Source organism: Peromyscus maniculatus, chromosome 15, assembly GCF_049852395.1.
Source record: "Peromyscus maniculatus bairdii isolate BWxNUB_F1_BW_parent chromosome 15, HU_Pman_BW_mat_3.1, whole genome shotgun sequence".
NCBI classification, from domain to species: Eukaryota; Metazoa; Chordata; class Mammalia; order Rodentia; family Cricetidae; genus Peromyscus; species Peromyscus maniculatus.
Window position 1 is genome coordinate 80,189,038 of NC_134866.1, and position 26,855 is coordinate 80,215,892.

A 26,855-nucleotide genomic window follows, 5' to 3' on the forward strand; every position below is an offset into this window, starting at 1 on the left:
GTAGAGGACAAGAGAGTCACCGGAAATGACAGCTCTGGGAGCTCCTGATTTTCTTTATCAAAACGTTCTTAACACCTCGGTTTTACACATTACCACTTCTGAAATCGAAAATAGTCCTGTTGGGAGGAACTTGGCTTAGATATGTGAGCTGCCTGAAGGTAAGACAATCAGAGTGAGCTGGCTGTGGGGAGTCATTCCAGTAGGGGACTGGAACCAGTTATGGGTCGCTCCGCTGGGAGAGCAGAGCTGGCTATGGGGTGTTAGACCACGAGTAATGCTTCTGCACTTCTGGAACCTGCAAAATTCTTGCTGTCTTGTATTCTATTTAAATTATTTCTGGTGTCTTATGGATTTGCAGCCGCTGTAGTGACATGCACAAGACCTACATGGGATGCACTCAGTACAAATCCCCCAAACTGCAGCAGGAATAAGACAGGGTCCCAGGAAGGCCTACTCCTGCCTGAGGAGCAATGGGTAGTTGAGAGCTGCTGGGGTGTGAAAGTCTTTTTTCTTGGGAGTGGGGTCACTGGTGTGTCGCCATGCTCCATGGATGGCCCCACTCACGTATGCATTATGGGCAGCACTGATCGTAATCTGTGGGATTTTTAAAAAAGCATGGTGTTGGGAGGAGGAATATTTTGGGGGTGGGGACTCTGAAGGACCCGGAAGCAGAACATGTGTGGGTCCAGGGAGAGTTGGAAGTGGAAAATGGGGCATGAATATGATCAAAATACACTGTATACGTGTATGAAATTCTCAAGGAATGAGTGTAAAATTTCTTAGTCATCATTTTCTGTGAATTAGGTTACCTGTCACTCATCTGATTCTTCCCTTTCTTTCACATCTCTGGCTTGATCATAAGAATTCTCTCTAGAACATGGTCTCCTCCGTGACAAGGAACTTGACTGTAAGACACTAGTACAACCCTTGTCAAACAGAATATTCTGGCAGGAAAGCCCTTTTTGGTTGCTGACTCCAGTGAGTCATTACAGATGAGTTTGAGGGCTCTGTTTGCGCTTCCCTTTTTCCTTCTCTGTGGTGGCGCTGTGCATTTTCCTGCCTTATCATTCTGTGCTGAACAAGCCTTTTTGTTGTTGTGGTTGTTGTTTGTTTGTTTAATGATTGGACATCTTATGGTGCTTTGGAGCATTTGCTCTGGGTGTCAATCATCTCCGAGAACTGTCGAAGATGTGAGCACAGAATAAAATTATACATGCCATTCATAAAACTAGAGCTCTTCCTTTCTTCCTTTCTGACGTTCTGTGTCTCCGTTCTGCTTTCTGAAGGTTGTTCCCGCGTTATCTGGGTATTGGATGATACAGAGTACTTACAGTTTGCACAGATCCTCTTTGCATTGTTTCTACCGCGATCTCTCTCCTGCTATGTACAGATTCTGCCACATAGGTTAAGAGTTGACCTCTCTTCCCTCCTGTAAATCCTGAGATCTTCAGGATGGGAACAATATCATATCAACTCACATTCCTGTAGTGAGGAGAGCCCATGGCGTCTAATGGATAATGATAATAACACATTGTACAAATTGCAGTCAGTACCATTCTGAACTAATTGATTGGTTGATTAATTTAAGGCAGGGTTTCTCAGCCTGGGTTTGAACTTGTGATCCTCCTACCTCAGTCTCTCGAGCTCTGGGATTATTTATATGCACCACCAAATTGGACCTATTCTGACAGTTTCTCACGTATTTCCCCATTTAGTTTTGGCAGAAGTCTTTGAAATTCAATGTATAATGAAACTGGTTCACTTTCTACCCTGTAGCCAAGTGACCTCCTGGATGTCATACAAGTGAGGAGGACATGGATAGTGGAGGGCAGAGGTGGGAGAGGAGCAGGTACGAGGAGACCATAGAGGAATACTACAGTCCCTGAGGTCTCACCATCATGGCTAGCTCTGTGGCCTGGATGTATGAGGAGGTACATGAACGATGGCTGAATGGTCCAATGGCAGCTGTAGTTGGCTGGTGTGAGTGAATGCTTATTGAGGAAAATGAATGCTTGTGTTAATGAACTATTAAGCCGGTGTAGGTCCCTGCGAAGTGACAGAAGAGTGTGCAGTGTGAAGAATCTTCCTTAGATGCCAGGAATAAAAGCTGCATTCCTGGCGGTTAGGTCATCCGTGAATGGCCTGAGTGTGTATCTACAAATGAAGGAAGTTGACTAGAAACCAGTTCTCCTCTGGTTGGCTTTGGGAGGCTGTCTTTTGGGAGGCTAATTCTTGGCTATTATTTGAAATTACATGTAGTTAAAAAAAAACACATTTTCAGCCATAATCTTAAACACTTTAACTTCGGATGGCATTTCTAGCTAGCAGGGATCCTCAGCTGTGCTCACTAGTCTGGGGATAAGTGGACATGTTTGCAGGAATTCTGGGTGTTCTGTCCACACTGTATGGGTGCCTTTTGCCTTGGCTCCTTGCTGGGCAGGTGGTTGGGCTCTTCATCCTCACCTACGAGGAAACCAGCATCCTTTTTAGCTCTGTTCCTTTCTTTGGGTGCGTGTGTAAATTTCACAGTTTCATCTGCATGTGATTAGTTTTAGAACTGATTGGTAACGTTTTTCTTTTGATAATCAGTTCTTGCATTTCCTGGTCTGTGAATGCCAGCATATGATCTTTCACCACAAACGTTGTCAGGATGTAATGGGTAAGTTGAGAACATGTTTTTATGGTGTGCTGCATGATGTTCTGACCCCTGCATACATTGTGACACGATTTACACTAATTAGCTGTAGTGTGTGTGTGTGTGTGTGTGTGTGTGTGTGTGTGTGTAGACATTGAAGATTTGTGCATCTATTGTAGCAGAAATTCTAGTCAGCATATGTATTCATGAGTCCTTCAGGTTAAGTTGATTTAAACCCAGAGAAGCATGGTTTGTAAAGCTTCCCATTGATTCATCATATCTAATAAATGGGAGGGGTCTGCCTCTTCCTTCCCAATGCCTGCCAGTTTTCGCTGTCTGAGGCAGGACTGTCCTTAGACATGTGATGTTGAGACACCTTTAACATAGAGGACATATGTCTTGTCATACTATTGTATGACATATTGAGGACATACTATTGTCAGTGGGATTGCCAAGGGTAGTTTTTGGTGATAGCTCCAAGAACTTGGAATTGAAGAGTTGCCTCTTTCTATGGCATTTTTTCTGCAGATTCTTGGATCAATGGCAGGATCTTCAGGTCCAACCCAAAAAAACCCAATGTGGACTTTGCCTTCTTCCTACAGCTCTTCTTCTCAGGCTCCATGTCACAAGGCCATCAGGCCTAAATCCTATAGTTAATAGCTCCTGATCACTCATGTTTAAAAGATTTGTGTGTCCTCCATCTCCTAGGTAACTAGGGCCTCTCTGTACTTTGCAGGACCTCAGCACTTTCCTACCCTCAACATGGACACATTTGTTTGCCAAGATACATGAGAAGACACGGGTCTTGGCCTTTTACTGAAATGCAAGCCAGAGGCTGGCTGTTCGTGCCTACACTATCAATGGGCTCTTTTTTATAATTCACTTGTGGGGAACCTGGGCAGTGCATTTCCACAGTCTGGCTTTTGTTCTTAACATGAGTGGTGAGTTCTTTTTGGGGCGCTGCAGTGTGGGGCTCTTTCAGTGACTTCAAGGGTCAGTCTGTGTCACAGGTAGATCTCAACCTTTGCACCCCTCTGGGAGAACAGCCCTGTGTTCCAGGTGCTCTGAGATGAGGAACCAGTGAGCTGGGACCAAGAGTCCACACAGTCAACCTCCACTCTCAGTATGTGGTGACCCTGTCTGTGCTGGATAGTGTTATGTCGACTTGACACAAGCTAAAGTCATCTGAGAGGATGGATCCTCAATTAGAAAAGGACTCCATAAGATTGGACTTTATGCAAGCCTGTAATGCATTTTCTTAATTAGTGATTGATGGGGAAGGCCCAGCCCATTGTGGGTGGTGCCATCCATGGTGGTCCTGGGTTCTATAAGAAAGCAGGCTGAGCAAAGCCATGAGGAGCAAGCCAGTAAGCATCATCCTTCGTAGCCTCTCCTCCAGGTTCGGGCCCTGTTTGAGTTCCTGTCCTGACTTCCTTGAGTGATGGACCATAGTGGAAGTGTAAGCCAAACTAACCCTTTCTTTCCCGGCTTGCTTTTGGTGTTTCATCATAGCAATAGTGACCCCAACGAAGACAGGCCCTAAGGAGCCTTCTGGAGATGTGGCAATGACTTCCCTCTGTCCTTGGGTCATCTTTATGAATGCTTAAGAACTGGCAGCATATATGGAAGAGGCATAATTTTAACACAAAGCAAAATATTTTCTGCCACAGAGGCACTTCTAAGAAGGCAAGCCAACAGAGGCTGCATGTCGGAGGGATGGGGTTGTCCCTTTAGGAACCCCTTCTGAATTCCTTTTTAATAAGCCAGCTACCGTTACTAGAAATAAAACTAAGGGATATTAGTAGCCAACATTTTCTTTGTGAATGAAATGACTTTATACAACCAATATTCCAATTTGTATGCCTGACTCTCCAGCACCAGCAACCATTAAATTCTCCCAGGCCCTTACCTCTAGTTGAACCTAGATAGCAGGATGTAGTTCCCACAGAGGATGCTTAAAATAACTGCCCAAGAGCTTCATTCCAGAGGGGACCAAGCATTTAAATGCGTTTAGGGGCCTTTTTGTGCTTAGAACCATACTCAGTTTTCCAAGTATGGCTGGCTAGTCTCTGTCCTTCTCTCATGAGAAGGTTACAAATGGGTTGTGGAATTAGTACATTTGTTCTCTTGAAAGTAATGGCAAGACTGTCAAAATTGCTTTAGTCAGGCTGTAGTGAGTGATCCTGTAACCTCTCCCTTGTGTCCCTTGGAGATCTTTGGTAGTAATTAAGAGCAAAGTGAAACACAGATTTTTTAAATGATGAATACAGGTTTACCAAATGAAGCATAATGATAGGTATGAGCCCTGCTGGGAAGTTGGATGTTCACCGTGTCCTGAAAAACCTATAATCAGATGGAGACTGTTGCAGATGGCTAAGATACCACTATCTATGGTTTTGAGACACTTATTTGAATATTTAAGGACATCTGATGATGTACATTTAGTGACTGCTGCATTTTTGTTGGCTTGGGCATGAACTAGGAGATTATATAAGGAAATAGCCAGTTAAATTTTGTTCCACTTTTAAGTTACACAGGTGTTCAGACTTTTGTTCGAGCCCTGCTGTATGGGTGAGTGACTCTTCAAGTATTGCTCACTGGTCTCAGTCAAAAGAATCTGAATTTTTTTTTTCATGTAACTCTAAGTTTGGTATGGTTCAAATAGTTGCTTAAGAGCCGAGAAAATGGTGTCTTGATTGGAGTGGGATTTTGAGCATAGGGTTCATTTTAACCCTGACTCAATGGTGGCAGTTCCTGCTGCTGTGTTCAGTGTTGGCTTGGTGAGTCGGCTGGGGCCAGGCAACTGCTTGGGCTCAAGTCTAGTTTGGGGAACTCCTTTTCCTCTCTTTGCCTGTTGATTTTCCCTTGTTACACCCCCCCATGTGCACGTGTTTGTGTGTCTGTTTATGTATATGCCATGTTTGCAGGTGGGTGACTGAGGAGGCCAGAAGAGGGCACTGGATGCTCCAAATTTGGAGTTCTAGGCAGTTGTGAGTTGCCTGACATGGGTCTTGGGACCTGCACTCAGGTCCTGCATAAGAGCAACAGGAACTGTTAACAGACAAGCCATTTCTTAGCCCAGTGGTTCTCAACCTTCTTAATGCTGAGACCTTTTAGTCTCTCATGTTGGGGTGACCTCTCACCATAGAATTTTGTTGCTACTTCCTAACTGTAATGTTGGTACTGTCACGAATTGTAATGTAAATATCTGGTATGCAAAATATCTGATATGTCACCCCCAAAGGGGTCAAGATCCACAGGTTGAGAACAACTGCTCCAGCTCCTGGCTTACACCTTTGAGGGCAGAAAGGGAGGAAGCATTGGCGTTATGGCTGGACTCTCACAGAGAATCTTGCAGAACAAGGATGCTCTCACTCACAGTGTTTCACATAACAGATGCTGGTGAAGAGCCCATTGATTAGAGGGCACGAAGTTTGGTATTCCCCCCAATACCTCCTTGGCTGTGAACTGTTCTTGGGGGTAGAGTTGGTGTGAAAAGTCTCTCTCTCTCTCTCTCTCTCTCTCTCTCTCTCTCTCTCTCTCTCTCTCTCTCTCTCTCTCTGTGTGTGTGTGTGTGTGTGTGTGTGTGTGTGTGTGTGTATGTGTATGTGTGTGTGTCTCAGGTCAGAAAGGCTTTATTGGATTGCACTGCTTGCATAGCACTGTAGAAGTCAGGGGCTGGGGAAGGAAGGAAGGGAGCAAGAAGCGCAGGAATAAAGGGATCTGTTGTGGGCCTGAAGCACACAGAGGCAGGTTAGGAAACAGTGCCTGTGGAGTGACTTGGTCCCAGTGTGCATAGGGCATGATCTGGTCTGCAGGTAACAATGTGGTACACATCCAGGATAGCTATGGGGAAGAGGGCCAGGAGTGGGAGAGGACCATGAGGAGGAAGAGGAGGACATAGGGAAGGGGAGGATGAGAAGAGTAGGTTGAGGAAGAGGGCTGGGGGTAGAGGGTGATTGGGGGACCTGGAGGACTATGGGAGGAGGACTAGAAGGGGGAGCAGGAGGACTGGGAAGAGGACTGGGAGGAAGAGGAAGAGGTGAGGAATGGGAAGGAGGGCTAAGGAGAAGTAGGGCTGTAGAGGGAAGGATGGGGGGAGGAAGATGAGGAAGAGCATGGGATGGGGTGGGTAAGGGGAGGAGAGGTAGCTGTAGGAGGAAGGCCAGAGGTAGGAGGAAGGCCAGGGGGAAGAGGTGGACCATAATGGGGAGAGAGTCAGGAGGAGGAGGCGAGCCAGGGTGAGGAGCCTCTGGGCAGGAGGCAGACACAGAATAACAGCTTCATCTAGAAGCGACTGTCCACGGTGATTGGCCATTTTAAGCATTAGAAAGATGAAAGGAGGTTGTATGTAGCTAAATCATTTGGTCTATGAGATGTGCTTCTGAGAAAAGCCCATCAAAAGAGCTCATAGATGAGTTCTAGTAAAAGAAAGACTCCCTGAAGCCTCCCCAAGTGTTCCTTCAGGGTCTTGAGGTTATTTTCCAGTTTTCTCTATAAGCCTAGTCATTGGCAGTTTGGTTTGCCCATGTTTCTGGGTGATTCTTTGTGCCTGTGCAATTTAAAATTCCTGATATAAAATTAACCAGCTGCTTATTTATGGCTTCATAATTTCCTAATCAAACGTACTATGTGTGTTTTCGGCAAGGATCTACATGTCCTAAGGTAATTAAGCAGTCTTTGCACCAATACTTTTTAAATCATTATCTTAAGGGACTTTTTGTTTTTGTTTATTATAGGGCCAGAGTTGAGTTGGTATGAATTTATCGGATGATCTATCTTTTGAAGTATTTATTGGGATTCATTTTCTACTCTTGCTTTGAAGAGAAATTTTCTCAGGGTTTCCAGTTCCTCTCAGTTTAGAGTAATGCTTTTTTTTTCCAAGTTGGAATTCCAGAGACCACCTTATTCCCCCAATACCCCCACTCCCACCACAGCTCCTTAAGGAGCCTCTCACCGACACCCCCCATTAGTCTTTGGTAGGAATAAGCCCTGACAGGTGGAGACCCCACATGGATTCTGTCTTGATGTAGTTGTGGCTGTGGTAGTCTGTGGCCCTAAACTAACCGAGGTTCCTGAGACTACAGATTCTTATGACTTTATATCCAGTCCTCCAGCCTCAGACCTCTCATGATGCAAACTCCTTGCATTTGCAGATGGGGAGGGAGATGAGCCTTTTGGGGGGAGCACTGAGGAGAAGTCTAATCCCCAAGAAACTCTCCCTAATCTGTCTGCAGTTATAGTTTACTGTGTGGTGGTCACATGTGACCTGGTGACTGCTGTGCTCATGGTTGAAACTTGGGTTCCAGAGATGCCTAGATGACTTGGAATCTGGTCTGGCTCCCCTGTGGGGTTTTATTACTAATTAAATTATTGAAATCCAGGCATTGGAGAGAGTGCCCAGAGCTCGATGTGTCTTATCTGAAAGGTCAGCTGTTTGCTTCCCCTTTGCCTACCCCAGCACAGGAGCGGCTCCTTACACTGGGCATAACCATGGACACTTGGACCCACAAACACTTATATCAGTGGGTTGAGATGTGTACTCCCCTGTCCACACTGGGCCGAGAGAGAGCAGAGCCCTCTTATTCATCTTCATACACACATCAGTGACTTCTCACTGTGCCACACATGTCTGTTGAGAGTATACTTTGTAGGGACATAGTAGTCCAAAAGGAGCACCGGCCACCAAAAGACAATAGGAGACTTAACGAGGACAGTGTCCCCTCATTGGGCCTTGTGGAATGTGAATAGGTATGGAGAACAAGTTTTTTCACAGTTTAGTCAATGTCTCCAGGTCAACATGAGCACCTCAGAGTCAGATACGAAAGAGAGATTATTTTATACCCCCAGAGGTCTGGAATTATCGTTGCCCAATGGTCACCTATTAGGGACGACTTCCTGGAATTGGATCAGCTGGACTGGGCTCTTCTCAATACAGTCTGGGGGCGGGGTCAAACAGATGTCTGAAGGATTTGGGTTGTCCTGGTAGAGAGGATGAAAGCCGCATGATGGCCCCCCATCATGATGGAGGGGAGATGTTTCTTCTCTGTATTCTAGAAAGCCCACTGCATCAGGGCTTTACCTTCTCAAGCTCCCAGTGACCTCTGTGTGTAGGGGAAGTTCTGCAGAGGGCGTGGACACTGGGCACGCAAACCTCTAAACAGATAGGCATTTCGACATGTTTGCAAAATCCTGGGCAAGAAGACGGACTCTGTCTTGAATACATAGTTAAGAACTGCCCTCTCTTCCCCCAGACTAATTAATTTCCCTGACAGCAATGCTTACTGGCAGCGCCTTTCCACAACTGGCTGCTGAATTGCAGTGCTCAATAATCTGTGTAATAACATACTATAAAAACATATAAAGCCAGGAGAAAAAAAAAAAAAAAAGAAAAGGTTCTTTTACCAAAGTGGCTGAGCCTTTGGAAATGCTCACTCACATATGGATGGAAAGGAGGACCTTAAATCTGTCAGCCAAGGACCAGTGAGGTGGCTCAGCAGCTCAAAGTGATTGCCTCCCAGATCTGGGAAAGCCTGACCCACCGGGAGCGGTGGCTCTCAGCTTGGCTCTTCCTGCTTCTCCCGGGAGCTTGTTCACGCTCCTGCCTCAGTCTGTCCCTTCCCACGGTGTGCCTGGTTTGAGCTCCCCTGTAACACAGACACAATAAGGTCAATGGCCATTCATGGACCAAAACTCCAAGGCAAACCAATCAAGACAGGTTTAGAACACAATGAGCCACACATGGAGCTTGTGTTTTTGGTGGTGAGAGTTGGACAGGTGCTGGGGGGGGGGTGGCTCTGGGCCCTTTGGCTACATTGATGTTGCCCGTGGCCTTGGGTTGTGTCAGGATTTAGGTGAGTGACCCCGATGCTGCATGTCTGCACATATTCAAGGCATGCTGGAGTTGTTTGAAGGGCCAGGTTGTGGACATCGCAGACTTGCTCTCTGTTGTGTGGAGGGAGATGTTCACCCCCCCAGTGCCATGGACTAGGGCCCCCGAGAGGCGCAGGTGCTGTGCTAGGTGCTGATGTGCATCTATCATTTTCTTCCTCATAGGAGGTGTGTGTGAGGGTGGGGTTGTTCTGCTTCACAGATGAGGATTTGGGAGCTTCCAGAGAACTCAAGTCACTGTTACTGCATCTCTTGGTTAGAGAGGGGATGGGCTTTGAACTTGAGTGTTTGGCTTTCCAACATTTGGCTTTGTTTCCCAGTTACCCTTACCTTCAGCCAACGACACTTCCCTAAGTGCAACCACAGATTCTGGTTCCGTGGTTCTGCTTACATTGTTTTTCCTGTTTCTGTATGTTGTAGCACACACTAAGTTCTCTTGCGTGTGAAAGCATACTTCCTTGCATATTTATACTCTCACCCCAGCCTAGCTTTTAGAGGAGTAAGCCCATCTCATCATAGAGGGAAGCACCTTTTCCTGTGGTGATGGGTGACCGACACTGCTTTAAAAGGTCACCGATTAACGGGAGACCGTTTTTTGGATGTCGACCCTGATCATTTGTGAGTGAATTGTCAGAAGGCAAGATGACCATCAAGAAGTATCATTCTTATCAGGAGTACAGTGCTTTTTATTTCCTTGAGCATCCTAAGAATTCCAAGTTCACATTTTGTAAAAGGAGGGTTTTGTTACTCAGGTTTAATTTCGCTGAACCCGTGGTTGTTTGCTGATGTGAGGAGAGAAAAAACCAGAAACCTGTCAAGGTGTCCTTGTCTAAACCAGCAGAAGGGGACCTTGGGCTGGGCACAAATGCAATGTTTTTTTTCAGAGCTAACTCTCATGCCGGCCTGTCACCCCAGGGCAGAGGGTGTACCCCTTGTGGAGGACGATAGGGGAATGAAAACTAAGCAAGAAGCGTGCTGTTGAAGAGACAGTCGCTCCCACAATTCTTTGCATATTGTTAGCATGTTGATTTGCAGAAGGTCTGAGCTTTATCATCTACAGTTTAGTATCTGGGCTTGATAGGCTTCCCACTCCCAAGCCTCTGGGTCCTAAACACAACAAAGAGCAGCTAGGCATCGGATTACACCTGTGCCAGCCATGAGGCAGGGCCATGGTGAGTACGAGCCCCAGGGTGTATGTTCCATTTGCTGGAAGCTGTCAGGTCTTATTAGCCTTTCGTTAGGGCATGTGTTTTTTTCCTCCTTGAAAACTCATAAAAATTCATGTTGTGGTATTAATGCCCGCAGGGTCCTGTAGAATTCTGCTGGTTGCTTCTACCCTTCCCTCATCATGGATACATTGTCCTCAGACATGTGGGCACAGATGTGTGCTGTGACTCTCTACTGGAGGCTCATGTATCTGCCTAAGTGAGTTTGCCAAGAGGAATGAAATAAACTAATTTCCCTCCCAGTGGTTCAGTGTAACCAAGATATTCCTGTGCATATTCTCAGAAGGCTTCATTCTGGGGGAATATTTTATATTTCAATAAGCTTGTGCATGTGTTCCTAGGTGACTGCTTTGCATACCTGTTTATTACCACAGCGATAGCCTGCTTATCTGTATATTTTGAAAGAAAATATCTAGTGGATCTGTTTGCTGTGTGTGTGTGTAGGCACACATGTATGTGTGAGTGTAGTTGTATGGGTGGGGTGTGCCTGTAGAGGCCTGGGATGTCATCTTATCTACCTGTTAGAGACATGGTCCCTCAGCGGTCTAGCAGTCACAAATCATGAGAGACTGTTTTGCCAGTGAGCCTCCAGTATTCTCCCATCCCTGTCCCCCCCCTCCCCAAGAGTGTGGCTACAAGTCTGTGCTACCACATCTGGCTGTCTACCTAGGTGCTAGGGATTGAACTTGGGCCCACATGCATTCAATGAAAGCATTTTACTGACTGAGCTGACTCCTAGATTCATTAGTTAAAAACAACAACAACAAAAACAAACTAGTGATGTTACTCTTTGTGTTGTTAGAGACAACAAATGTATGGACTCTTTATGTGTTGTGTATGTAGTATATGTGTATTTTATGTGTATACGTGTAGTGTGTGGGGTGCACATGTCTTTGCGTGCATGAGTGTAGAGGACAGAGGCTAATGTCAGGTGTCTTTCTAGGTCTCTGTCCACCTTTTATTTTTGAGACAAGGTTTGTCCTTGAACCTGGCAATCAATGATTGGTTAGATTGATGACTGACCAGCAAGCTCTGGGGGATCCACATGTCTCTCTCGCTCACCAAATTCAGGGGTTCCAGACACCTGTAGCCAGGCTAGGTTTGTTTCTATGTGTACTGCTTATGTCCTTATCTGAACTCAGGCAGCCATCACTTTGCCATGGAGCCATTTTCCCAGGCCGCGCCCCCCCCCCCCCCCCCCGCCCTGTAAATCTACCCCTGTAGCATATGCTCTTATGCCTTTAAAAATAATAATAAAAAAGTGTATGAGGTCAGCATGAGGTCAGGCAACTGTGTTACAGTAGACTTCAAGGTGTTGACTTGAGTGAAAGGTTTAAGGTTTTTTTTCTTCTTTCTGATAAACTGAACACAGGAGTAATATTTAAAAATGATTATGATCCAGTAATTATAGTACAGTGTTATCAAAATGTTCCGTAGGACAAATCATGCCCCATTATCCTTAGATGAAACCTCATGCAGTAGGAGAGGGGGGCCTTTGGCCCTCTGTAGCATTTTTATAGTAAAGCCATTACACCGTGTTGCGGTGCGTCTTTGTGAGCCAGCGGAATACATGGAACTCAGCGATGCTAGCTGCTGAGCCTCCACATTGAAACCATTTGGAATCGTGCCTGCAAATTAATATATCATAAAAGCTCAGCACAGTGATGAATTCTGAACAAAGTTCTGTAGTGTTTGCCTCTTATTATGAATGGGGAAATTACGACTGTGTGAAATTGGTGTGAGCCGATCGCCTGTAACACTGGGTGTTGTGGCAGCCAACCTTAACTGATGGCCTTGAGTGAAACAACTCCCAGGGAGCATTTCTGAGGGAGCAGACTTGAGCTCCATGGGCACTAGCCTCCTGGATGGAGTGCTAATTGTCTGTGGCTTGCATCTTCACATGCCTGTGAATTTCTATAGGGAATATTGGCTGGAAGTTGTTGTCTGGTCTCCTATCCCTGCCTCTTGTCTGCCCCCATCTTTTCCATCCTGTATCCAGGCAGTTCTGTTCTTCACACTTCCTGATTTTTTTTTTCAGGTCTCACAGAAGTGATAACTCATTTCGTTAGAATGGTGGCGATTTTAAAAGTGGAGGATTATGACTTCAGTTGGAGCTTAATCAGCTTGAGCAGGTGCATTCTGAGTAAGAGAGATACTGTTTTAATGCAGATGTCTCCCCTAATTCAGAGCAGGGGAGACATGGATGGGAGATGGCACTGCAGTTAGGTTAGAATTGTCTCTAAATAGATTGTTTCCCCCCCCCCCACCTTGAATTCTCTGGTACTGCCTACAGTGTCCTGTTAATAAAATCGGAGAGATGTAAAGGAGGAGCTGAGGGTGACTGTCTTAATTTTGTGCTCCAAGAGTTCAGGAATGCTTAAGGAAAATGAGATCAGGTGTACACAGAACTTTGAGGGGTGGAGTTCGGTCTGGGGGATCTCAAGTGATAGGAGATGGTTATGCAGTTGTAAGACAATTTCATTTAAATGGCATTCATCTCCACATAGTGGCTTCATGGTGAGGTTCTGGAGTTGAGCTTTGGCTTTGAAATACTTTAGTATATGAGAAAAAGAGAAAAGATGGCCAAGTGTTATGTCCAGAAAACCAGGGCCTTTTTAAGGTACATAACATCTTTCTGCAGATATAACTCCGTTTTGCATTTTGGATCATTTCCCCAGTGAGAGCAACACAATAAATAACCTGACCAGAAAGACATCGGCCATATACTAGGTAGTTATGCAGCAGTTAATGTTTATATTTATTTCTTTCCCTTACTTTTTATAGTTGAGCATTTTTATATGTTTCATGATAAAAGGTCAATAGCCCATGTCTTCAAATTCATTATTCATTTATTTCTCCACTAAAACAATTTTTTAAACACCTATTATGCACAAGGCACTGAGGATAATGGTACGAAAAAACAAAGAAAAAAAAACCCCAACAACAAAAAGAAAAAACAAGAAAAAGAACAACAAAAGAACTCCAAGATGCTCAGATTATGACCTCCAGGGAGCATACATGCAGAAATTCTCATCTAAACACCATCAATCTGGATTTATAGCACATCAAAAGGATTATGTAATATGGCCAACTTGGGTTTATCCCTGGAATGAAAAGATGAGACCACACATGTAAATCAATCAATTTATATACCCCATGAACAGAATAGACAAAATGGCATGTTTATTTCAACAGACGGAGAGAAAACATTCAAAAAATATTCAGCATTCTTCATGAATAAAAGGCAACAAAGTAAGTATAGAAGGCACTTACTTCAAATCAGTAAAGACCATATATGAAGAAACCAAAAACTAAGATTATATTTACTGGGATTAACGTTAAAAAAAAAAAAAGAACTGAGATGTTGTCTTCTTAAGATGTGGAATAAGGCAAGGATGCTCCTTCTTAGAGTTCTATTAAGCAGAGCAATCAGGCAAGGAAAAAAAAAAGCAATGTAGATGTAACCAACCCTCTTATTAAATAAGAAACACAGAACCAATGTAAAGAAGAAAGCCAAGAGGTCAGAGCTCAGAGCTAAAACCTTACCCTTCCTCCTGCGGTGGTCCTACCTCTCCGAAAGAGACCTGCTTCCTGTGTTTGTCTTTATATAGTCTTTCTGTTTTGCCTTCTCATTGGTTGTAAACCCAAACACATGACTGCCTCGTCACTGCCTGTATGTACAGCCCTCCAGGTCTTCTATGGTATTGAGATTAAAGGCGTATGTCTCCAATGCTGGCTGTATCCTTGACCACACAGAGATCTACCTAGCTCTTCTACCAAGTGCTGGGATTAAAGGCGTGCGCCACGAACACCCAGCTCTGCTATGGCTTGCTATTAGCTCTGACCTCCAAGCAACTTTATTCATTAACATACAATTAAAATCACATTTCAGTACAAATAAAATACCACCATAAAGCAAAATTTTCATTACTTGCTGATACTATATCATGATCATGTGGAAAGTCCTAAAGACTATACAAAAACTATTGTAACCCAACTGATGTTATTTTTTAAGAGAATTCATTGTATTTTTGTATGGTAATATTGTATTTATACATCAACAACGAACAGTATGAAAGGGAAGTTAAGAAAATTGAGTTGTATTAGCAACAAAAAGAATGAACACTTAGGAATTTAAGAGGTAAAGATGTACACATTAAACATTTATAAGATATGGGAGGAAATGTACAATGCAAGGAAAAGATGTCTCAGGTTCCTGGATTACACAGTAATCCCAACTCTCAGGAGGCAGAGGCAAGAGAATCTCTGTGAGTTTGAGGCCAGTCTGGACGACAAAATGAGTTCTAGGACAGCCAGGCCTCTACAGAGAAACCGTGTCTCAAAAACAAACAAACAAACAAAAAAACAAAACAAGCTGGATTAAAAACATGCAAGATTGGAAACTCTGAGACCTATTGGAAAGCCATTATTGAAATCTAAAAAAGAGACAGAGATGGTAATGGCTTGGAAAATGACAGGATGAATATCGTTAAAATGTCCATACTGCTCAAAGCAAACCAAATTCTGTTGCCATACTATTTAGTTCTTATCAAAGTAATGTTTTCTTTACATAAATATAAAAATCCTAAAATTCAGATTGAACCACAAAAGGCCCCAAATAGCCAAAGCATTTGGTCCACACTGGAGACCTCATGCTTTCTGACTTTAAATTACGTTATTGTTACAACTGTTTGGTAATGCCATAAAGCATTCAGACTGGTTTGTCAGAATAGAGGACCTGGAATAAATCTCTACATTTGTCATGAACTCATCCTGAACATAGGTCCTGAGAACATGAAGGGAAAGAGAAGTCTCCAGCAAATGGTGCTTGGAATGCCATCTATGTGCAAAACAATGTAATCGGTCCAGGTTTGGTGGACCGATTTGTGGGTGGTGTGTGACAGGTGTCCAGAATCTTAAATGTGAGACTCAAAATTGTAAAACTCCAGAAGAAAATATAAGGAAAAGCTTCTCAACTTTGGTCACATGTGTTTTGAAAATGACACCAGAAGCACAGGCAGGAAAAAGCACAGAGAGATAGTCAAGGGAGATTATATCGGACTAAATATTTCCTGTGCAGTTGAGGAAACATGAAAATGAAAGTATCACTGGGGCTTATCGTACAAGCATGGCAACCAGAACACTCCCTTCACACAGAAACCATGCCACGAATCTTTGTATTTTCTCCAGTAATTCTGGACTCTCAGAGTACACTGTGACGTTTGGTCTTACTGTGGCTTCTGTTCATGGGTGTATAGTTGGTTTTTACCTCCTTTACGAAACCACATCCTGTAATACTTGATTGATTGTGACAAGTGGGAAGGATCCAGACTATGGAATGATCTGGCTCTTGAGTTTCCACTTTACCCTTTAAAGCGTCTGTGTTTCTGTGTTTAAGTCAGCAAAAATACATTTACAACAAGTGCTCCATTTGTAAATATAGGGTGTTGTCATAGGAACACTCTTAGGTACTAGCTTGTTACCCTCAAGGCAGGATTATAACCTTTCTAGAATACAGTATGGCCAGTGAGAATACTGGTGAATATCAGTTTTACAAAGGGCAAAGGATCTGAAAAGACCCTGTGAAAGAAATCCAAACAGTTAACAAGTAGAGAAGAAGGTGGCCAGGATCACCAGTCATCAGGCAAAATCAAATGAAATTCCTGAAACAATGAAAGATAACAGGTATGGGCAAAGATGTGGAGAAAGGGAGCATCATATGTTACTAATGGGAATAGAAGTCAGTGCAAATTACAAGGAGACCTATCCTATGATCAATAATCCTGCCTCTGGAGGGAGAGAGAGAGAGAGAGAGAGAGAGAGAGAGAGAGAGAGAGAGAGAGAGTGTGTGTGTGTGTGTGTGTGTGTGTGTGTGTGTGTGTGCGCGCGCGCGCTCGCATGTGTGCTCGTCCACAAACCCACAGACACATACAGATATATACATCTACATACAAAGGAAGCAAAATTAGAATGGTGAAGAGATAACTGCCTCCCATGTTCGTTGTGTAACAACATCATGCACACGGGCTAAGATATGGAAACAATCTAAATGTTGTTCAGCGGGTGATTGGGTAGAGAGAGTGTGTATGTGGATAATGGGATACTGCTTTCAGGATTAACAAAGGAAGTCCTATTTGTAGCAACAGCTAGAGCTAGAGGACAGTTTGTTCAGTGAAATGAGGCACAGAAAAACTGTCATCTCATGGGTGTGTGGAATCCAACACAGAGTTTGATTACCAGGGTTTGGGGGAGAGGGATGTTGGTTAAAGGGTCTAAATTTTGACTCATGCATAATGGCTAAGTTCTGAAGATTTGACAACAGCTTGCTGAGAATTTCCAGTAATGTACTGTATGCTTGAAATCTGCTAATTTAGCTCATCACACACACATGATAACACTATGTGAATGATAATAATAGACATATTGATTGGCTAAACTTGGTAATCATTTTACTGTGTGTGTGTATGTATGTATATAAATTCCAAGTGGTACAGCTCCTAAATATATATAATATTTAGGTTGTCGGTGATATTTAGGTTGAGATTAGTGTGTGAGAATGTTCAAAAACAGTTCTATGTGCTTGTTTGAAGAGGGCCCACACTTGGTTCTGAATTTCAGAGCATTTGAATAGCCTGGGCAGTTTTTTTTTAGTGCTACAACACAGCACCTACTGTAAAGAGAAAGGTATTTTTTTTGGGGGGGGGGATTCATAGTTAGAGATTTCAGTCCAAGGTCCGTTGGCTCTATTACTTCTTGGGTTCATGGTTTGGCAGACCATCATGGCAGGAAGCAGGTGATGGGAGCAGAGCTGTTCACCTATTGGCGGGCAGAGGCGGAGACAGACAGGATGCTTGAGCCAGCTGCTCCCTCCTCCAACCTTTATCGTGCCTGGGCCTGCAGCCTACAGAATCATGCTGCACATACGCAGGATATAGTTTATGTCCTTCGTTCATCCTCTCTGGAAACATCCTCACAGACACAGCCAGAGGTGTGCTGGACCAATCTCCCAGTTACTTCTCAGTGCCATCCAGTTGACAAGATGAATCATCATAGTAAGCCAGAGAAGAAAATAGGATTTTTATATGATTCAGTGTTTTGAAGGCAGAGTGAAGCAATTGCTTGGGAGAAGCTTTTCTTGTTATTGAGGACTGAGAGATTTTCCACAATGACCAATGGGAATGCTTTGAGATTCCATCTCATCCCAGCATGACTATCATCAAGAATGGAAATAACAAATGCAGATGAGGACATAGAGATGGAAGAGCCCCTACTCACTGCTGGTGGGAATGTAAACTTGGGCGGCCATTATCGGAGTCAGTGGGACGGTTCCTCAAAAAGGTAAAAATAGCCAGGCGGCGGCGGCGGCGGTGGTGGTGGTGGTGGTGGTGGTGGTGGTGGTGGTGGTGGTGGTGGTTGTGGTGGTGGCGGCGGCTGCTGCTGCTGCGGCACACAGGCCTTTAATCTCAGCACTTGGGAGTCAGAGGCAGGCAGATCTCTGTGAGTTCGAGGACAGCTAGGGCAACACAGAGAAATCCTATCTTGAAAAGCCAAAAACTAAAACAAAAGCCCAAAGAACTCAAAACAAAAAAAACAACTTGCAAGAAGCAAGGATGGAGTAGTGGACTTTAGGGTGGGGTGGGGCCTTCAACAGTCATTTAAAGCCTATTAGGCTTCACCTTTCGTAATGAGAAAGGACCACATCAGAGTCATAGTTTTCAGCCCTGGTTACATATTAAAGTCATTTGAGAATTTTAGGAAAAACAAAATATCACTACCACCATTACCAAAAATAGGGCCTAACTCCAGACTAAATAAATGTGACGTGACTTCTGTGTGGCTTTGCACTCCTTGGAGACATGCTGATTTCAACAGCATTGGGAACAGCTGCTCAAGAATGTTGGAAAAAAAAAAAAAAAGCCTGCAGGATGCAGGGAGACCAAACTCAATCCATAGTTCTTCCTGTAAAGAGTTGCAAAGTCCTTCAAACTCGACCACTTATGTTGTCCAGCAGCATCCTGGTAAGTCTGAGTCTTGGCTTCAGAGTGCCTAGAGACAGAGAAGCCACGCAGGCAGACAGATGGGCAGAGCTGTGATGGGGATCTCATTGTGGGGAGTGGCTTCTCCACCGAAGTTGGTCCCTGCTCTTGCTTTCAAGCTGTCTTGTAACCATTGGCATAAACAAAGCCAGGGCAACTCCATAAAGTGATAAAACAAATTGAGAAGCTTTTTAGAGCAAATGTTGAAAATTTTCATGTATTAATTAGGGCATTGTCTCCAAAGGTTCTTTAAGATTCGGTCTTCACTGGTTTTGGTAATCACAGTGTGTGTAGTTAAACTTGGACTATCTGGAGCTATTTGAGGAAAGATTATCTTAGTACCAGTTTTCTCGTAAGCCAGGGTTTATCCCGGTAGAGAATACCGGAACTTTGAAGTATTTACATGGTGTGTCTCAGTCTGTGCTGCCATACGGGTTTCTGGGTAACTGAGCTGGTTCATACTAGTACTCCGCTGGCACTGGAGAAGCTGGTCGCCTGGCCCTTCAGATGCTGCACTTGGGAGCATTATACATGGATGCTTTGTCCCATGGCTGTCCTCTGACTTGGATGCCTTCAATCTTGTAGCTTTAAAAATAGCTTTCCCACGGTAGTTTATTCTTTTTTTTTTTTTGTCTCAGTCTGTCAATGGAGTTAAAAAGTAGGTAATCAAATTAGTTGGATTATGGGTCTAATAGTAAAAATGTTCTTGCTAAACTTTAAGTCTTAGGAATGAGGTCAGGGAATTGCAGTAAATGGACTTGAGAATTTCATTTATGTTCTAGAAAGGTGGGCTGGGTGGAGATGTCTAAACTGAGGTCAGGAATTGCATGTGAAGCTGTGATGCAGGGCCTTACGTAAAAAGCATCCTGGGATTTGGAGTTTTCGTGTCGAGTATGTCCACTTTGATCTCTCAACTTGAATATTACATTTTACTTACTAAGTTTGCCTGAGATAATGTAAGACACCTGTGTAAAAGAGAGGAATCCCAGTAGGTTCATTGTGGCAGTGAGCTGTGAGTGAGAAGGGGGTGATTTATTTAGGACCTTTTGTGTGCTAGGTAATGCTGTAGGGGCTTTGTCTAGTAACACACCTACAAATTATGTAAATTTGAATGCAAAGCCATTATTGACCTTTGGGCATTGTGGAGCTGATAACAGAAGTTTGCTCCCATGTAACTTGACAATAGCAAGATCTATATTTTGCGTAACTTAATGCTTGGGCCCCTTGTATAATTATCGTAGTGAGATTCTGTTTAATCCTTGATATAACCCCATGAGGAAAGGGTTTTACCTCCCTAGGTTACAGATAAGGAAACTCAACCAAGAGCATTTAAGTAGTTTGGCAAGGGCTGTTTAGCTAACCAGGGCAGATCCAGGTTTGAACTACATGCAGGAAGTAAGACTTGAGACCCTCAATTCTCACAGGCTGTGTGTGCTCTGTTGTCTAGAGGGATGTTCCAGAAGCTTTACTGGCTACTGGCTTCTGGGTGGTCATTATCAAAAATGGCTTACTAAACCTTTCCATTTGTAAAATGTTCTTCTTTGGATTATTTTCCTGTCAAAATATCCATAAGAAGAATGTGGGCATCATGGGTTGTAATTGCTTAGAATTTACAGTTTAAAGTCCTAACCGCCAGGATCTCAGCATGTAACCTTATTTGGAGAGAGACATTGCTGATAGAATTAAGATGTGCTCATGCTGGTGTAGGGCACGACTCTGATCTGATGGGCAAGTGTCTCTGCAAGAAGCAGAGAGTTGAATGCACACAGCCCACGTGACTTCCTGACTGGCAGACAAGGGCTCTAAAGCTGCTGGTACCTTGTTGTGTCAGCGCTCAGATAGATGCCTGGAGAATGCTCTCATAAGCAGAATCCTAGGTCAAAGAGTCGGAAAGACGGCACTGCTATGTTATTCAGTGTTTACCAGGAACTGAGGTTAGCTAGCAGATTCTTCCTGTGGCTTTTGCAAGGGCTCAGGAGCCTTACTTTTGCACATTGCCTCGAAGCTCAGGCTGAGGAGCAGCACTCAGAGTTCACATGTTCCCCTGGAGCAGCATGGCTCAGCCACCCAGAGCACTGCAGGGTCCATTCTTTCCCTTCCTAATTATGGTTTGTCTTCCCTGCTGCTATCCAGAGGTAGAGGGGAGGACTGGCTGGCTCACATATCATTAGCCCGGGACAAGAGTCCAAATCAGAGTGTGGCTTCTGACAACCGTCTTGCTGTGGTGCTTTGAAACGCTGAAACCAAACTGTCGGCAAGGACTCTATTTGGAATTGGAATTGTGGGGGGTTGGGGGGAGAGCTTGGTTGAGAGGTCATAGTCACTTGGTATTAAGGCCACCTTTTGGGGCCAGCCTCAGAGGGTCACTTTCAAGCAGTTGAGTGAGCAGAGTTGGCTAGATTGGGGAGCCAAGGAGACTCTGAAGAGGGGGAAGTCTAGATGGGCTCTTGAGTGTGCGGGAGGAACCACAGAGCTGATGTCATGATTCTTCCAGCGTACTGTTTGTGGTTTGAATTCCTCCCAGGGCCCACTTGTGCTTCCTGTGTTTGGACATCGAGATGCCTCTATTTATGAGTTGCTCCCCACGGAGGCCTGTGTGGTTACAGTTCTCATATCCAAATGAACTCAAATGGGAGGGAAGTGCTGTATGGAGCCTTGCCTGAATGACAAGTACAGATGTCTCTCCAAAATCGTGAACGTTGGTTTCACAGGCTCAGTCTCCACAAGCTGTACCTGAACCACATCATACGAGACCATTGAGAACTTTATCCTTGGCTTGGTCTTGTTGCTTGTGCCACCAGTATACAAGAATCCCACTCTTTTGGTACACACACACACACACACACACACACACACACACACACACACACACACACAGAGCCAAGCGGATTTTCAAAAAAAGATTCTACCCGTCCATTCTAGAAAAGTTCAACAGTGAACTCTATTATGGTAACTTACCAGCAATGTGTTACACCACTTTTAAAAGCTGTTGACAGTTTTAAGGGTAGCATGGAGTTCATTTTCAATATATATATATATTAGTACAGGCACTTCCTTTTCCTTTCTGTTTAGTCACCAGTAATTTGTATTAATTTTTCTTTGTAGTCCACTAACCACTTCTTATTGTTTGGTATTTATCTTCCCCGAATTGTGGGGTTGACTTCGTACAGCTACAGAATCGTTCCCCCAATGCTATGATCTCATCTGTTGAGAGGACACAGAACTTTTGTCTATCTCGTATGACAGATTGTTCTAAGAAGGTGTGGCCTCTCTCACCATCACTGTAGGCTAAGGGAGCTGCAGCTTGGGGCTCGCATTCATCTTGCATGGGACTCTTCCTCCACATCACCAGGTGGTCTCGGAGATGATGGGGTGGGGTGGAGAAATCCCCTGGTCTAGGCTTTTAGAGAATTTCACTTCTCTTTTCCTGCTCAGGGGAGTCTTTGGTCGGCATGGTGACCTTCTCCTGCGTCTGAGCTTTCTTCAGCCTGGCCTTATGGAAGCTGGAGATTTCCTTCATGTCCAGCTTGTCTGCCATCTTACCGGACCTTTCCCCTCTGGTTAGAGTTCCTTTTGTTCACCTCTGGCTGTGTGTGACAGCTGGGGAGCCAGGGCTTGGCTCCTTTATTTGTAGAATTCAGGTGCTCTTCTGAATTGTTTTCTAAGGCTGTTGGGCGGATTTTCCAAACAGGTCGCCTGCCTTGAGTTCATTTGTTTCTGGTAGATGCCCATCATCTAGTTGTGTAGGTATCCTAAATCTGCAGGATTGCTTCCGCCCCTGGCCACTGAGCTCTGACCCCTACTCTTAGCCCTTTGCTCAGGGTTCTTTTAGAAGATGATTTGGTGCCCAGAAGCTAGCAGCTCCTGGGGAGGTGCACACTGAAGGAAAACCCCTGTGAGACCCTAATTCACAGGAGGCTCATGTTACAGGGCCCCTTGGGTGCGCCCAGGCTCCTGGGGAGCCTCTGGGCTGGCTCAGTGAGGAGTGAAGTCTGTTCTGGAGTTATTTGCTTTCTGTTACTGGCTCTTTGTTTCTTTATGAACCTTGTTTTCCATATAATGGATCTTGTTTCTTCCTCATGCTATCTACAATCATGCTTAAAAGCCCTGTTTGTGGCTTAACTGTTGTGTGTGGAACCTCAAACCATGTGATTGGCTTTTTGCTGCTGCTGTTTGATTTTTTTTTTTAAGAATTAAATTCAGTCTTGATTCCATCATTTTTTAAATTTTGAAAAATTCAGGTTGGTTTTCTCCCTGATTTTTTTTACTCACGAGGGGAAGAAGTGGTCACATTTTCATGTGCTGCTGCTCTCTGTGACACTTGAGGGAAAGATAATCTCCATAGTACCCGAGGAAGCAAAGCACTGGTGACCTTCTCCAAGACAAACCATGGTGGGTTTAGGGCAAGAATGGGGCTTATGATCCAAGTAGGTTATATACGTGCATGAAGATGCCAGAGTGAAATCCATCATTTTGTACAATTAATATATGCTAACAAAAACGAATGAAGACAAAACAAAACAAAACAGAAACCATGAAGCCCAAATTGCTCCTCCACTGGCCTAATTAGACTACAGAAGGAAAGTGTGTGTGGGGGGTTTCATGTCCTATCAGCCACAGTTTCTCAACCCAGATTGGTGAGCCATTAGTGAGGGGACACTGGGCTTGTCTGCCTGTACACAAACAAAAGGACACCCCATGTGCGTGCGTGGCACACACGGTCAAGTTGAGTCCTGAAGAGAAGGCCGTGCTGCTTCTGCTTTCCTGAGGTGAGGAGCTGAGTAGGCCTGTGGGAAGCACTCTTTGCCCTTGGGTTCTCTTCTGTTATTCTCCTTGTCCTAGAATATTCTGAACATGGAAATTATATCTTTTTAAATATTATAAAATATACATTATTAATATTCCAGATGATTCAGACACACCCCTGACCAAGAGGTAACACTGCTGTGAACACGTTGCTACCTACTTTATGTGCATACATGTACCTTTTATAAAGCCAAGATATGATTCATGAAAAGCATATGATTTTGTAATCTAGTTTTTTTCTCACTTTAGATATAAGTGTTTTTCCATATGAGAAAAAAACCAGACTGTTAAAAAGTGATTTCATGTTGTATAGATACATCAAAATTTCATTTCCTATTGGACATAAGATTATTTCTGTTCACTCTTTCAGGCTGCTATTGCAGAGCACACTTCGATTTTACTTTCAAATCAACTCTTTGCATACTTGTTGGAGTTTCCTCCTGGGGTAAATTCCTAGAAATCCAATTGATGGGACAAAGAATGGGTACCTCTGTAAGATGTTGGATCTGTATTTCCATATTGTCCTCCAGAAAACAAATGTCATACGTATTACTACTTTTCTCATACTGTTCAATTCAGAGGTTTTGTTTTTTGTTTTTTTGTTTTTTTTTAAACACACTGTTAATCTGAAATATGGTTGCGTGACAAATCAAAGTATTTACCCATTTAATTGTGGATAGAAAGGAAATATCGTATTATTTCCGGTGGATGACTGGTTGAGTTGGAAAGTATGTTTGTGGCACTTTCTCCTTGCCCGACTTGCCGTGGCTTTGCACATTTTTCTGCTGGGCAACCAGTTCTTCTCTCACGGACTGGCAAGAGCTCCGGGTATTTTTAGAATATTGATCCCTTCCTAGCAAACTTAGCAATATACTGTGGAAGAAATTTTCCATTTTATTGTAGCTTAAAAAGTTTTGTTTGTTTTTCTTTCTTATTTTAAAACATTATCTTTTAGAAATAACACGTTAGTCATATTTCTTTGTTTTCTTTTAGTTTTGATGGTTTGTTTCTGTATCTCTCTCCCTCTCTCCCTCTCCCTCCCCCCCCCCCTCTCTCTCACACACACACACACATACACACACACACACACTGTTAGAAGATGTTCAGTGCTCCCTGCTCTTAAATTTGCTATAAGCTCAGGCGCTCCCCAGCTTCCCCAGGCTGTCACGACCTCTGGCAGTGTGGGTGCAGTGTGTTCCCAGGAAAGAGCTGTGGGGTTCTTCATTTCAGTGAAGGCAGAACAAGGTGTTTGGCTGGGAGAAAATAGAAGGCCAACATTAAAATTAGCGAAAAGGTGGTTTCCTTTTCTGCGTGGCCATATTCTGGTGAGTTGCAGCAAGTCAAAGCTAGGATTCTTCTCCCTGCCGTGGGTCTCTTCTGCTGCTCATGTTCCACTTTACCATTAGCATGTGGTACTAGGCAAAATTTGGAATGCAGAAAATAAACAAAGGTTCTGAAGGGAGCTAATTAGGACTGGCAGTGTGGCTCAGTGGTGGAGTGTATGTCTAGCATGTGTGAGGTACTTGGTTGGATACCCAGCCCTGCAGAAACCAAAATGCTTGTTGTGGAATATTATTTTAAGATGTGTTACCTTTGTTTATGCTGTGGATCATTTATTTAATGATGCAAAGATGTGTTGTGTGCTTTTATGTTGCATTTGTATAACTCTATGAAGCTGTGTTACTTCGCCTGTCTAAAACATCTGATTGGTCTAATAAAGAGCTGAACAGCCAATAGTAAGGCAGGAGAAAGGATTGGCGGGGTTGGCAGGCAGAGAGAATAAATAGGAGGAGAAATCTGGGAAGAAAGGATCAAGGAGAGAGAAAAGGAGGAGGGGAGGACTCTGGGGGCCAGCTACACAGCAAAGCCACAGAGTAAGAAGAAAGGTGTACAAAAATAGAGAAAGGTAAAAGCCCAGAGGCATAAGGTAGACAGGATAATTTAAGTTAGGAAAATCTGGCTAGAAATAAGCCAAGCTAAGGCTGGGCATTTATAAGTAAGAATAAGCCTCTGCGTGATTTATTTGGGAGCTGGGTGGCGGGCCCCCCAGAGAGTAAGGAGTAGAACAACCAACAACAAATGCCCCCGACACAAAAATTATGCCCCAAAGAAACCGATTATATTGAAATACAGTTATCATCAAAATGCTGAAAATCTACTAGAAATGTAAAGATCTAATGCCTATCCTTTTCACATTCTTCCCAAGAAAAAACTATCAAAGAAGAAATACTTTGAAACTCAGTCTGTGAAATACAGTTATCAAAATATTTAAAAAAAAAACTCTGTCTAGAAAAAGATCTGCTCTTAGATTAAAGCACTGGCTGACAAGCACTGGCAGCAGTTCTAATAATTACTGTCGTTTCTGAGTTGTCATCGGGTCTCAGATAGCCAAACTATAGTGGGACGTGGAAGCATCAGGTTTGCGTGCACTTGTCGCCTGCCCTTGGGAGTGGAGACGCTAGACGTCAGGTCGTGGAGAACAAAGGTGCCATTGCTGTCCCAGCTCACGCCCCCTGAATTCACTCTTGCTCTTGCTTGGTCTTCCCTCTGCTAATTCATCTCTTTCTACTAGTAAATAGAATAGTCATGTGGCCTTCATTTAGGGACTGCAAAGTAAAATCAGGTCTTTGGATGGATATTTCTTTTCTTCTAGAGGAAATAAAAAGAGTCAGTTACCATTATAAACTGGAAAGAGAGTGCCAATGAATCTGGACAGCGGCTGGGATTGATATTTTGTGAGTAATTTCTGTGAGATTGATTACTAGTGAGTAACATACTGTGTCTGGTTTATTTTCCAGGAAGCAGGAGAGGACACAGGACCCTTTCTATAAAACAAGGTAGTATGGTAGATGGGTTATAACTACACGAAAGTCAAAATAATGGAGGTGAATTCAGTTAGCAGAGTCTTTGGGGAAAGATTCTTGGTGGAGGTGTTGCTGATGCACACAGACCTGAAAGGATGAGGGGCCGGGAGGGGTCAGGATGGGAGCAGAGATCTGTAAAGCAGTCAGTCACAGGTCAAGGCGAGCCATGTGAATTGAGGTTGGGAGAAAAAGAGTTGGGGCATATTTGATGGCCGAGTGGCAGCCACTAAGAATTAGTTTAGAGAGCAGGGAATTTAGTGGCCTCATAAAAGAGCCAGAGAAGAGGCAGGAAAGAAAACTGTGCATATTGGCAAGGGTTTGGAACTCATTCAGTGTGCAAGAGAAAGGCTTTAGGCTTGAGGATGATAGGATCCAATTAGTGCCTACAAGGACCACA

General features: G+C 43.9%; 1 protein-coding gene and 1 pseudogene across 1 annotated transcript in view; one reads left to right on the forward strand and one right to left on the reverse strand.

Moving 5' to 3' along the window:
- Positions 1-26,855, forward strand: part of Mast4 (microtubule associated serine/threonine kinase family member 4) — a 594,548-nt gene that overhangs the window by 11,279 nt on the left and 556,414 nt on the right. The gene's annotated exons all lie outside the window — the stretch shown is intronic.
- LOC102912779 (thymosin beta-10 pseudogene) lies at positions 22,192-22,326 on the reverse strand (annotated as a pseudogene).